This window comes from Phlebotomus papatasi, chromosome 2 (genome assembly GCF_024763615.1).
Source record: "Phlebotomus papatasi isolate M1 chromosome 2, Ppap_2.1, whole genome shotgun sequence".
Taxonomy (NCBI): Eukaryota; Metazoa; Arthropoda; class Insecta; order Diptera; family Psychodidae; genus Phlebotomus; species Phlebotomus papatasi.
In genome coordinates, this window is record NC_077223.1 from 99,290,838 (window position 1) to 99,304,764 (window position 13,927).

Below are 13,927 nucleotides of genomic sequence, written 5' to 3' on the forward strand. Positions count from 1 at the left end.
GAGTTTTTGGACAAAAATCACCAGAATACATCAATAAAGTACGTCCGCGAAACTAACAAAAAGAGTATTAAGTGAAAATATACTATTTGAAAGCTCCTGGACATATTGTTGATTAATTTTGAATGCTCATCCAAGTGCAAATACAGTCCGGAGAGCTTCAAATTTGATACTGAAATGAGCTTCCGGAAGGAGTTTTTATAAAGAGCCAGAGACGGAGGAAATTTCAGATAGGCCACAGAAGATGTTCCCATTAAATTAACAAGACAGGAAAGAAGTAACGGTGACTCTGGTTTAGTCGCGTTAGTACCACAGGAGTCGAAATCATCGTCGCCGTTGAAGACGTCCGGAAGGAGGAAATTCAGCACAGAAGTGTCTGAATTCGTGGAAATTATTCTGCAGGGATGTTCCGGTGAGAAGGAGGCGACTGATTGTCTTCAATTTTTGGAGGATTTTGGAAAATTTGTACCCTCCACTCTTGATCACGTAAGCGTCATCAAACGTGATGTATTTCTTGTTGGACTTCTCACTCGAAGAGACTTCTCATGGATGTACGTCTCGTAGAACAGAACCTCCAAGATAAAAGTTTGACGAATGTCTTTTGGATTTGATTAGATCAGGTATGTTTTGCATGAAGGTTATGCTTCCTAGTCCATAAAATTACTAATCAATGAATATGAATATTTTCAATCCTCAGCATTAATTCTGGCTAAGATGGTAAACAGTATCTTTGAGGTCATACCATAGTTTGCCTCCCCGGTTGGGCTGCTGCCTTATCTAATGGCCTGTACAGACAAATGAAGGATCGCAGTAAGTATTTTCCTAATTTAATCTAAAAGTGAATTCAGCATTTAACTCTTTCGTCTCTTTTGGGACGAGAGTACCCAAAGCAGCATATGAATGTTCTGTGAAAAACAATGTTTTTTAAGTATTCAGAACTGATAAAAATCTTATTTTTGTGGATGATTACAAACTATAAGGATGTCCAAATGTGACATATTTTTTGTAGGACCTCAATTAATTCTTGAGCTTAGATATTTTTGATTAAAAATTGTGAAATTTGCTTGCAGCATATGCTGCGCTCCGGAAAGAGTTAACTCTTTCGTCCCTTTTGGGACTCTGAGTATCCAAAGAAGAATATGAATGTTCTGTGAAAAACAAAGTTTTTTTTTAATTGTTCAGAACTGATAAAAATCATATTCTTGTGGATGATTACAAATTATAAGGATGTCAAAATGTAAGATATTTTTTGTAGGGCCTCAATTAATTCCTGAGCTTAGATATTTTTGATTAAAAAATGGTAAAATTGTCTTGCAGCATATGCTGCAAGCAGGAATTAACCCTTTAACTCTTTCGTCTCTTTTGGGACTGTAGTACCCAAAGAAGCATATGCATTTTCCATGAAAAACAATGTTTTTAATTATTCAGAACTGATAAAAATCCTATTCTTGTGGATGATTACAAACTATAAGGATGTCCAAATGTAAGATATTTTTTGTAGGACCTCAATTAATTCTTGAGCTTAGATATTTTTGATTAAAAAATGATAAAATTGTCTTGCAGCATATGCTGCAAGCAGGAATTAACCCTTTAACTCTTTCGTCTCTTTTGGGACTGTAGTACCCAAAGAAGCATATGCATCTTCTATCAAAAACAATGTTTTTTAATTATTCAGAACTGATAAAAATCAGATTCTTGTGGATGATTACAAACTATAAGGATGTCCAAATGTAAGATATTTTTTGTAGGACTTCTATTAATTCCTGAGCTTAGATATTTTTGATTAAAAATTGTGAAATTGGCTTGCAGCATATGCTGCGTTCCGGAAAAAGTTAACGACGAGCCACTTTTTACGGACCAAAAATCTAACCGATAAACCAAATCAGTGAAACGTGTTACATCTAACCTTCAAAAGTCCAAGAGATTCTGATTCAGTGCATATTTTATCTCTACGAGCGACAGGGACAAAAATAGTCCAAAAATGTACATCAACTATATGACAATACTAGTGAATGATAATTTTCACTATATTAAAAAATTTTATGTTTGAGTATTTTAGATTCTTTTTCCAAAACGATTTTGCTTAAAAAAGATTGGAAGTATAAAAGAATTAAAATCATTTTGCAATATGAGAATTTAAAAAATTCGCCATTTTTGAGCTTAAATTTTTACTGTATAGCAAATATCTGGAGACTTGCAAAAAATATCCCAAATTCCCTCAACCTTCTACTTTACAATTATGTACAAACATAAGAAAAAAAGAACTTTAGGTAGTCAGGAAAAATTATTTTCTTTATGGGACACCGGTGTTCCAATCGTCCTTAAAGGGTTAATTGAGGCCCTACAAAAATATCTTACATTTGGACATCCTTATAGTTTGGATTCATCCACAGGAATAGGATTTTTATCAGTTCTGATACTGAATAATTAAAAAAAAAACATTGTTTTTCACAGAACATTCATATGCTGCTTTGGGTACTCAGAGTCCCAAAAGAGACGAAAGAGTTAAAAAGTAAGATAACAACTTTTTATAGGTAAAAAGAACAATGCAAATTTTCCGAGTTACAACAAAAAACAACTGAATTTATCTTTAGATAGGGTTTTCTTTTGGTAATAATCTTACTGCCACCGAATACGTAAACAGTGGAGGGAAGAATTACAATTCCACCCGATAATCATAATACTTTAAAGAACTTAACAAGCCTAGTCTCAAAAAAAAAAAACTACGAACAACATAATGCCCTTTTTCTATCAATATAAAAAGTCTATATTTCATCCCTTTTGGGTCTCTGAATACCAAAAGCAGCATATGAATCTTGTATGAAAAACAATGTTTTAAAATCTTTTAGGTCAGTAAAAAAATTCAAACTGGTCATTAAAAAATAAAATATTGGTCAGTAAAAAATCAAATTCGGTTAGTAAAAAATAAAATATGGTCAGTAAAAAACTTTTAAAAAATCAGTAAAAAATTAAATTTGGTCGGTACAAAGACAAATTCGGTCAGTAAAAAATTAAATATGGTCAGTAAAAAACTTTTTAAAAAATCGGAAAAAATTAAATTTGGTCAGTAAAAAGTCAGTCTAAAAACACAGAAAATTTCCCTTTGCATCAACAGGCGGTACAAATGACTTCCCAAAGCACGAAAAATTTCCCTTTGTCTCAACAGGCGCTACTGATATCTAAAAAATATAAAATTTGATTTTTACTGACTATATTTAATTTTACGGTCAGTAAGTATTTTATGTTTAACTGACCAAAAAGTCGCAGCCTTTTTTTTAATTATTCAGAACTGATAAAATTCGATTTTTTTTGGACGATTACAAACTATAAGGATGTTCAAATGTAAGATATTTTTTGTAGGACCTCAATTAATTCCTAAGCTTAGATATTTTTGATTAAAAAATTCTGCAAGCCAATTTCACCAATTGATTCAAAATTAAATTTTTGACCCATTACAGATAAGTCGGGAGGCCATAAAGGGGGAGGGGGTTAACTTTTTTTATATTCATTGAAAAATTAAAAAAAAAAACAATCGAAATTGCGAGTTCCAAAAATTTTGTTTTTTTAACAGTTCGTAAGTACTATGGAGTAATATATTCCCTGAAAAGTTGAACTTCCAATTTTAAGTTTAATTGGTTTCATGTAATTTTAAAAATGTTTAAATAAATGTATAATAAATGTTTGTAAATAAATCTTATTTATTAAAAAAAAAAACAAGTTAAACACAAAAGTGGAAGCCCTTCTTTTTATGGAATGTAGTACCCAATGTTCTGATCAACAGTAAAAGAAAACAAAAATTTTGAGAGTGGCTTTTCGAGAAAAAAAAAGTTTTTGATTTTTCAAAAAAACAAATCCTAAATATGAAAAAAATTGAACATATATCTAAAATCAAGGATAAGTGTGCCAAATTTCGGCATAGTTGCATGCAAACGCCAAAGTCTCAAGTTTGAAATATAATATCTTTAATAGAAATTGATTTTTTTCATTCCTTCTACTTAAGGAGTGTTGCTTGGAACCTTGTAGACAGTTTATCGTCTTTATTTACTTTAAAATTATTCTTAATACATTTTAAAAAGAATAAAAATGTAGACATAGCTTTGGTGCCCTATTTCGGCCACCTTCATTCTCATAGTTCCTTGCCCTTCGGAAATTCTTCCAATATCTTTTTCATGCCATCTTGTTTGTCGAAGCTTACTTTTTCTGTTATTCTTTTGCATTGTATAATCTCTTGAGTATGTAAAAACTAAAAATTCATGGAAATACGAGGAACAAAAAATGTGGCCGAAATTGCAAGCTGGCCGGAATTTGGCACACTTACCCAAGTAATGCAAAAGTGGAACCTCACTTTTTCAGGGAATGTAGTACTCAATGTTACTAGTCAATAATAAAAAAATCAAAAATTTTGAGAATGGGGTTTTTGGGAAAAAATAATTTTTAATTTCTTTTTAAAAAAGATTCAGGAAACCGCCACAAAAAATGGAGCAGATAAGTCAAAATCGAGTATATTATTTTAAGAGTAAAATTATCTTTCAAATAATAAAAGAATAGAAGATATCACAGCCCGTTCCCGAGATAGTGCATTTTAAAATATTTACCAAAAATCGCAAATGAGTAATGACAGCTCAAGACGTCATCTTTGACGGCATGTATCTCCGGTCAGGATTTTTTTGGGTAAAAAAACTTATTATTTTATTATCAGTTTATTATTTTATAACGTATTTTAACATATGTAAAATTCAAAAACTTCTGACACCATGAAGGGACCCTTATGATCATCTTGAGATGGATAGGCCCCAATATAGATTATACAACGCAGAAGCATTAAAAAATAATTATGAATTATAAGTTATTAAAAAGCTTCAATATATTTTTTTTTTACTTTTTGGAAATAATTATGAAGTTCATAAACTTGTATTTACATACCTAATAGCGTTTGGCACTTTAAAATGCCAAAAGATATATCTTGGGATAAGTAGAAAACCCGCTAACATTTATCATAAAAAATTATTTAAATTGGGTGTAAGACCCTCACGCAGCTCACGCAGCTTCAGCAAAAACGGTTAAAATTTAAAATTGTGTTTAAACCTGTTGATAAATTTGTGCATAATAAAACGGTTAAAATAGTGCTGAAATCACGCGCTGCTCAATTAGCAAGAGGTTGAGACGGAGCTTAAAAATCGAAAACCTGTATAATAAAACGGTCAAAGCTCTGATTAAAAAACACGCAAAGTTCAACCACAAAACGGTCAAGATTGCGCTGAAAACACGCACAGCACAATCATAAAACGGTTAATGAGCTTAAAATTACGCGCCGCTCAATCATAAAACATTTAATGCTCTTAAAATAACGCACAGCATAATCATAAAACGGTTAATGCGCTTAAATTCCGGAGCAGTTCAAACATAAAACGGATAATGCGCTTAAATTCACGCATGGCTTAATCATAAAACGGTTTATGAGCTTAAAATCACGAACAGCTCAATCATAAAACGGCAAATACGCTTAAAATCAGGCACGTATTAATCATAAAAGGCTTAATGCACTTAAAATCACACACAACTCAATTATAAAGCGGTTAAAATTTCGCTGAAAAACGCGCTATGCGTGATTTTGAGCGCAATAACCGTTTTATGATTGAGCTGTTCGTGATTTTAAGCTCATGAACCGTTTTATGATTAAGCCATGCGTGAATTTAAGCGCATTAATCGTTTTATGATTGTGCTGTGCGTGATTTTAAGCGCATTAAGCGTTTTATGATTGAGCTGCGCGTAATTTTAAGCTCATTTACCGTTTTGTGATTGAGCTGTTCGTGATTTTAAGCACAATAATCGTTTTATGATTAAGCTGAGCGTGATTTTAAGCGCAATCTTGACCGTTTTATGTTTCAGCTGTGCGTGACTTTAAGCGCATTAACCGTTTTATTTATTTTTTTCTTGGGAGTACTGTCTTAGAATGTTTTATTCTTGAGGTTTGTGAGTTAAAGAGAATCCTACCCGCTTTATGATAAAGTTGTGCGGGTTTTATGCACATACGTAACCATTTAATGCTTAGAACAGAGGTGTGCAAGAAGCGTTTGAAACCGAATAAACGTCAAAATAAGTTTGTTCAAGTAGCGTTTTGACCATTGACGTACAAGTTTCATTTGACGTTTTTTCGGTTTCAAACCGTTCTTGCACTCCTCTGGCTTAGAATATGCGGTTTATTTTTACACAATTTGAACTATCCCGTCTGACACAGGGTAAGGGGGCCCAGCGTTGAGCCATTAATTCACACCCCAGCTTTAGGCACTTTTTCATGCCTCATCGCATAGATCTTGAGTGGTAGGCCCGAGTTAAGGACTGGATTTTGCCACGTATATCAATGGCGGGTGAATGGAACTGTCAAATGCACCTCCTGATTTCACTTCCGAATATTATGCAAACCACAAAAGCTATAAGGATAATGATCTGTTTGACTAAACTGGTGGTCACGATTTAACATTTTAGAAAAGGAAAAATAATTGCATAAAAAATTGTCTACTAAAAATACTCACGAAAAAGAAATAAAAACACGTATTTTAGGGTTCTAATTTGTTTAATGTTATCACTACATTTTTCTCTACACGAAACACAGTATCGCATATTTAATATTATTAATAAAATCACTGAAATCGCGCAAAATCACTGAGAAACTTTGAATCAATTTAAAAAACAAATAAAATTATTTAGAAAATATTCCATATTGTCACTGTCAACTGAGCAACACGGCCGGCAACATAAATTTCATAGTTCCGCTGCTCGCCACCATGAACGCAAAACAGTGTCCTTCACATATATTTAGTAAGGGGTATTTTGTATGGGAGCTTCTTAAAAGTAAGGTGTGAAAGATAGGGGTTAACTCAGGCTATAATTCACGCTTATCTGGTCAGATGGGATTTTATGCTGAAGATGTGAGAATCTTACATTCAATTCGAATAATATTCTTGATGAATTTTAGTGAGTCTTTATATCAATCCAAGATTTTTTTAACAATCAAATGACAGACGCTATATTATGTATTAAAATATAAGTTTATAAACTATACTTATTTCAAAATAATACAAAAAATGCATTTAAACAAATTAACATTTTAATTCAAATTTATTTTAAATGGTCATGCCTTATAAAATCTGTTTTAGCATTTTCAAATTTATTTTATAAAATAAATTTAAATTGTGCATGACAATTTGAAGATTTTTGTTCAAGAATTTATTTTTTGCTATGAATACTAGAACGCTTGCTAACGCTCATTTTGAAATTGGCGTTTTGTTGGGAAAATATAACACACAAGAAAGTGTGAAAATCTTTAAATTTGTTTTAGTATAGGAGTCCTATATAAAGACAACTCAAAGTAGATTTTTTTGGGGAATATAAATTTCCTAACATAAGAAGATATTTTCACTCAAGATATAGCAAAACGATCTTTGGCAAAGTTAATTTACAAATATTATTATTATTATTATTATTAAATTCACAATAATGAGAGAAATTTTTTTGACAAGTATATGCAAATTGAGAATTTCTCAATACCGTGTCCATGGAAAAAGTTTTTTTATTATTATTTATTTCTTTAATTAGTATTAACGTTAATTTAGTTTTTTGAGCATTTATGAAAAAGAAAAAATGAAATAAAAATACTTTAGAAATATTAAGTAAGTTTAAAATAAATAAGAAAATTTAAATATTTTAGAAACATTAAAAAATATAGTATTAAGTATTAAAATATTGTATTGTACACAATATTATTTAAAAATTCATGAAATTCAAATTACAATTATAGTACTCGAGTCGAGATCTAGTATAGCATATAAATCACGAGTTCAAGTTTTTTGAGTTCTTTTAAGGATTATGGGGTGGAATTATACTTATTTTCACCACTGTATTAAAAAAAAAACCCGCTAATTTTCTCTTAACTCTTTCCGGACCGCAGCATATGCTGCAAGCCAATTTCACAATTTTTAATCAAAAATATCTAAGCTCAAGAATTAATTGAGGTCCTACAAAAAATATCTTACATTTGGACATCCTTATAGTTTGTAATCATCCACAAGAATCGGATTTTTATCAGTTCTGAATAATTAAAAAACATTGTTTTTGATAGAAGATGCATATGCTTCTTTGGGTACTACAGTCCCAAAAGAGACGAAAGAGTTAAAGGGTTAATTCCTGCTTGCAGCATATGCTGCAAGACAATTTTACCATTTTTTAATCAAAAATATCTAAGCTCAAGAATTAATTGAAGTCCTACAAAAAATATCTTACATTTGGACATCCTTATAGTTTGTAATCATCCACAAGAATAGGATTTTTATCAGTTCTGAATAATTAAAAACATTGTTTTTCATGGAAAATGCATATGCTTCTTTGGGTACTACAGTCCCAAAAGAGACGAAAGAGTTAAATGAACTTAACAAAAAAGTCTCAAAATGTTCCTCCATGCCAATATAAAAAATCGACATTTTGATTTTTCAGTCTTGACTTCCTTTTTTTTTGTTAAGGTCCATTTAGAATTATGGAATGGAGTTATATTTATTTCCACCACACTGTAAGTATAGAAAGATAAGATAGAGATGGAAATAAAAAAAAGATAATTGATTTTTACATTATTTTCCAAGCATTTGCATTCATTATGTTTTCTTACTGCGTTGATTAATCATTTTTTTTTAAATATTTTTTTTTTGTTTTTTTAGGTATTTCCTGTGAGTTTTTGATTTTGGGATTGAGTATAATTCCTCTGCACTCACCCCGCAGAACAAAATACATCACATATACTAGTATCCCGAATTAAAATGTTACAACGATTGGAACTTCCGCACGTCGAATAGAACAACATTCAATCAATAAAAAAATAAATAAGATTTTTCTTGATAAATGTTAGTAATTGTGTCCTGTTATGGAAAAATATTATTTTTAAAATTATACAAATTAATATATGCAAATTCATTTCATAGCAAAAAAAACTATTGTATTCAAGTAGAAAATTAAAAAAAATAGATTCGATTTCTCAGATTATTTTGAATAAAGTTTTATTAAAATTTTTAATATATTTTTAAATTTACTAAAACATTTAATCGTTGCTTTCAACTAAAAATGGATACTATTCTACTGTGTACAAATATAATAAAACTACTAAATCTACCAATTTTTTTTTTTTTTATTTAAAACCACAATTTATTATCATTTCCAAAATTCTTTCGCCAATTAAGTAAAATTTTCTTTGAGAATATTATTTTACTCCTTTCTTATCAAAAAGAAGTCGCACGGAGCAGACTTTTACAATTTTCGCTAAAGTTCATAAATATTTATTTAAAATTTTGAGTAATATTTCTACAATTTTTATGTATTTCACTTCACACAAAAATCCAGCATTTGAAGTTTCTCTAAAAATTAGTATTCATGTAATGACGGAAAAGTCTCTTCTAGGGTAAAGTGTATAATTTGGAATTAGTGTTACAAGTTGGACAATTCGCAAGTACAAGTTGGACATGGCTTTTTTCTTGATAAATACAGTACAAAATTTGTTTTGAAGCACAAGGAACCAAATTATAAAACTAAAGCATTAAAAATATACAAATAAAAATGAAGTACTAAATTTATCAACACAAAAAGCCCTGTCCAAATTGTACCATTGTCCAACTTGTACCACTTTACCCTATATATCCTCCCTGGTGAAAGTTGAGACAATGACCCATATGAGGCCATCCCAAACAGACTTTCTGCGTTTGTAGCACTGAGTGAGTGAAAACTGGCCGGTCGAAAGAGATCTCCAGCATGCTGTCGAAGCGAACATTGTACCTGCAGATGAGCCGGGATCCGCGGCTGTCCAGGAGATGGGCATAGAGGAGTTTTGAGTACCTCTCGGAGAGACATCCGTGATGGTGTTGGTGAATATTGGACTCGCCCAGGACTTGAGTAGGGATCTAGCCGCCCGTAATAGAGATGCATCTATTAACGGAGCCAACGGAGCAGTACAGGACTTTAGTATTGGGATTGTCTGTCTGCTGTCTGATTGAACGTACATAGTAAATTCTCTAAGAGTCCATCATGTTCCTGACATCGTGCACCTCATCCACCATTGGACTATTCCGAGGCATGATCCTATTGGGGGATTCTGACCCATCACACACAACAACATTCTGAATCCGCGAGACACAACTGGTGAAGCTTTCAGGCATTTGGGCAGAGAAAATTGGAATTGGAGATGCTCATTAGGATGGCAAATGCTTCTGTGTGGATAAGGGAAGTTAACCTCACTGGACCTACAGCAAATTACAGAGAGGGTGAGAAAACGAATTTTCTTGAGTTCTTCCCGGATGTCACAAGTGCGCACAATTGCAGATCCTCCGGAAGGTGATTCTGAAGCTAGAGCTCTCCCCCTGGGCTGTGTGCTTCTCACTGTACCCATTAAGGGCAAAGTACAGAGAGTACAGATAATTCACTGTCCACATTGAGAATTTTCTGGTCCAGCATCGTGTGAATTGTTGATATTTCCACTTCCTCAATATATTCTTGATAATTTCCATCATACGGGTACATATCATCATGTGCCGATGTTCTTCGAACAGCCGGGCAAATTTATGGAGGAAGTGACAGTCTGCCCGGACACCAGTTTCCATTCCAGCAAATACTGGGCCCTCCTTCATCTCTGTTTACTTGCCAATCATAGGAATCATTCTTGCTGCTTTCTTCATCAGATGGTTCCTCAGTTATCATTTTATGTGTTTTCTCACTCATCTTATCAATATTATTCAGGTATAATTGGTTAAAACTGCACAAAATTGATTTTTTTCACGGAAAAATGAAAATAAACACAACACGCGCTATTGAGGTTATGTCACTTTCGCGCGCAATGACATCACATTTTTTTCAGTGTACCTCCCGCCATCTTAGAATGACATTTTGACTTTTGTTCAAATACGACGAATTCTTGCTCATGTTTGTTTTAATCCATTATACCAGAGGAGTGCAAGAAATCGTTTCAAACCGAATTAGTGTCAAATGAAAATTTGGGTGCAATTTGATTGTATCGTTTTTACACTGTAAATGGTTTTGGACAGTGTATAGTCTAATATCCAGAAAAAATAGGTTCATTTGTTAAAAAAATTAATTATTTTCAAGTAGTTTTAAATTATATTCAAGAAATAGTTCAAAAGAAGTCAATAAATGAGTGATTGTGGGAAAATTTATTAATTTTTCATTATTCATTAGGATAAAATGAGAATGTGTGGTTATGTTGTAATGTTTACAATTTGCTCAAATGGTGAAAAAATCAGTTTTACCATGATTTTTTGCATTTATTGGGCCAAATTCTCTAATTCTGCACCCAAAGTGAGGTTTTGTTTATGTTATTGTTTCTGGTAACCTGCAAAATCTGACCAGCACTTTAAGTGATAAAAAATTTAAGAATTTCTTGTCCGGATGTAAGTTTTATCACAAATTGTTCAATTTGAGAGTTAAATAAAACAATTTATGAGGTTTTCCAAACGGTATTAGAGTCTTTTCTGAATCCAAAAAACATCAAAATATAACCGTGTCAAGTCCAACAAAATACAAAATAAATGTTTGAAATATCAAGAATTTATTAATTTGGGGCCCCATATTAATCATTAGTTACACTTTTATACATATTTAGGTCTTTGTCGTCTTGTATTTTAGTAATTTAACAAATTTTTTCACCCAAAACCTCACAATTTCTATGCCTTGTATCTCCTCAATTCCTGGATATTTCCTGTCCGGGTCGCTAGTAGATAGTCAAGGGGGCCACAAAAATCTTTATTAGCCCCCGAAACTGCTTCCCGGACAATATTTTTGCACATAAAACACAAAAATATTTCTGACACAAATAACCTTAAATTGCTTAAATTTAGAAAAAAAATCTGCATCATTTAGTACTTCCGACGACGTCCGCGGAAAAACACGGACAAAAATCGGACAACTGTAGATTCTGTCTACAGATTTTAAATATAGTTTAAACTAAGCTGTACATATAAACGAGGTCAATGTTTTCCAAGATAATTATGATCTAAGAAAATAGAAAAAAACCATCCATTCTTCATTATCTCTTTTAGTTTAGGCGCTAGGTGAGAAAATATAAAAAAAAAATTGAAACTCTTTTTGTTTCTAGAATTTACATTTTTACTTTTTTCAAATTTTCTAAATAAAATATACAAAGTAGAACGACATATCTTTCAGTAAAAAATAAGATTATTTTAGTCAGATAACTGTAAATCGGTGTTTTTCTTGAAATTGGAAATGAGCTTTCTTGCATAAATATTTTTTGTTGCTTTTTCTCCGACCTGTCACACAAAACTGAGGATAGCAACTAAACGAAGAGTCAAAATGAATTCAAACTTTCAGAAGATGTTAGTAAAGGTACTACCGAGGACACTATAGTTTTTTTTTAAATAAATAAAAACTTTGTAATCGCTGTAAATGTGATTTTTGTGAAGACCGCCCGGAGGCGGTCTTACACGTTAGAGGGTTAAGGTTTTTTTTTTCTAAATAAAATAAAATGTAAGTGATAATTAATTTTATCATCGTTTAACACTTTAAAACCCGAGTCAAAAATCACGTAAAATACCAAATTGGCATAAAATGCCAGTGCAGGTATTTTTAACAAAAACCGATTTTTAATAGTTTTACACTCCGTAACGGTTCTGTAGCAGTTCTAAGACTCATAACTGAATTTTGCAATAAAAATTTTTCACCTTTTTCCGATTTTTTATCCAATTTTCAAACATCTAAACCTATTAAATGTTAACAGGTTATGAATTCTCGCCAAAGAAGAGGTTTTGTGAATCATAAATTTTTAATTTTTCGCTTTTGGCGACTATTTTTGCAACACCCTTTCAATACACGGAAACCACAATAAATATTCAAGATATTCATTATTTTTGATAAGCAATTGCAGTACTTGCAGAATTTATTTTCTGGTCTAAATCATGAAATGTTCCTCGACCTTTGAGAAAAAAGCCATTCAAATGTCCATTTCAGATGTCAAACTCCATATAAAAAAGGAGGTGGCATTTTATGCCAATTTGGTATTCTACGCCCATATTTTGGTTTTTGGATAATTTTTTTAAATCATAGATAAATAGAAAGCTAATTAAATTCTCTATACATTCGTATTATTACTTTAGCATAATATCGAATAGAATTCTTGCTATAAAGCTCTAAACTTAAAATTGGAGTAAAATGCCACTTTGGGTTTTAAAGTGTTAAATAAAAAACTATATTTAAAATCTGTAGACAGAATCTACAGTTGTCCGATTTTTGTCCGTGTTTTTCCGCGGACGTCGTCGGAAGTACTAAATGATGCAGATTTTTTTCTAAATTTAAGCAATTTAAGGTTATTTGTGTCAGAAATATTTTTGTGTTTTATGTGCAAAAATATTGTCCGGGAAGCAGTTTCGGGGGCTAATAAAGATTTTTGTGGCCCCCTTGACTATCTACTAGCGACCCGGACAGGAAATATCCAGGAATTGAGGAGATACAAGGCATAGAAATTGTGAGGTTTTGGGTGAAAAAATTTGTTAAATTACTAAAATACAAGACGACAAAGATCTAAATATGTATAAAAGTGTAACTAATGATTAATATGGGGCCCCAAATTAATAAATTCTTGATATTTCAAACATTTATTTTGTATTTTGTTGGACTTGACACGGTTATATTTTGATGTTTTTTGGATTCAGAAAAGACTCTAATACCGTTTGGAAAACCTCATAAATTGTTTTATTTAACTCTCAAATTGAACAATTTGTGATAAAACTTACATCCGGACAAGAAATTCTTAAATTTTTTATCACTTAAAGTGCTGGTCAGATTTTGCAGGTTACCAGAAACAATAACATAAACAAAACCTCACTTTGGGTGCAGAATTAGAGAATTTGGCCCATTATCTAGATTATTT

The 13,927-nt window shown here is 31.6% G+C and overlaps 1 long non-coding RNA gene across 1 annotated transcript; it reads left to right on the top strand.

Annotated features, from left to right (window-relative positions):
* Positions 1–9,157, top strand: LOC129800382 (uncharacterized). The gene is made up of 3 exons (XR_008751621.1): positions 1–617; positions 695–807; positions 8,706–9,157. It is a non-coding gene; the product is annotated as an uncharacterized LOC129800382 (long non-coding RNA).
* Positions 9,158–13,927: the final 4,770 nt, after the last annotated feature.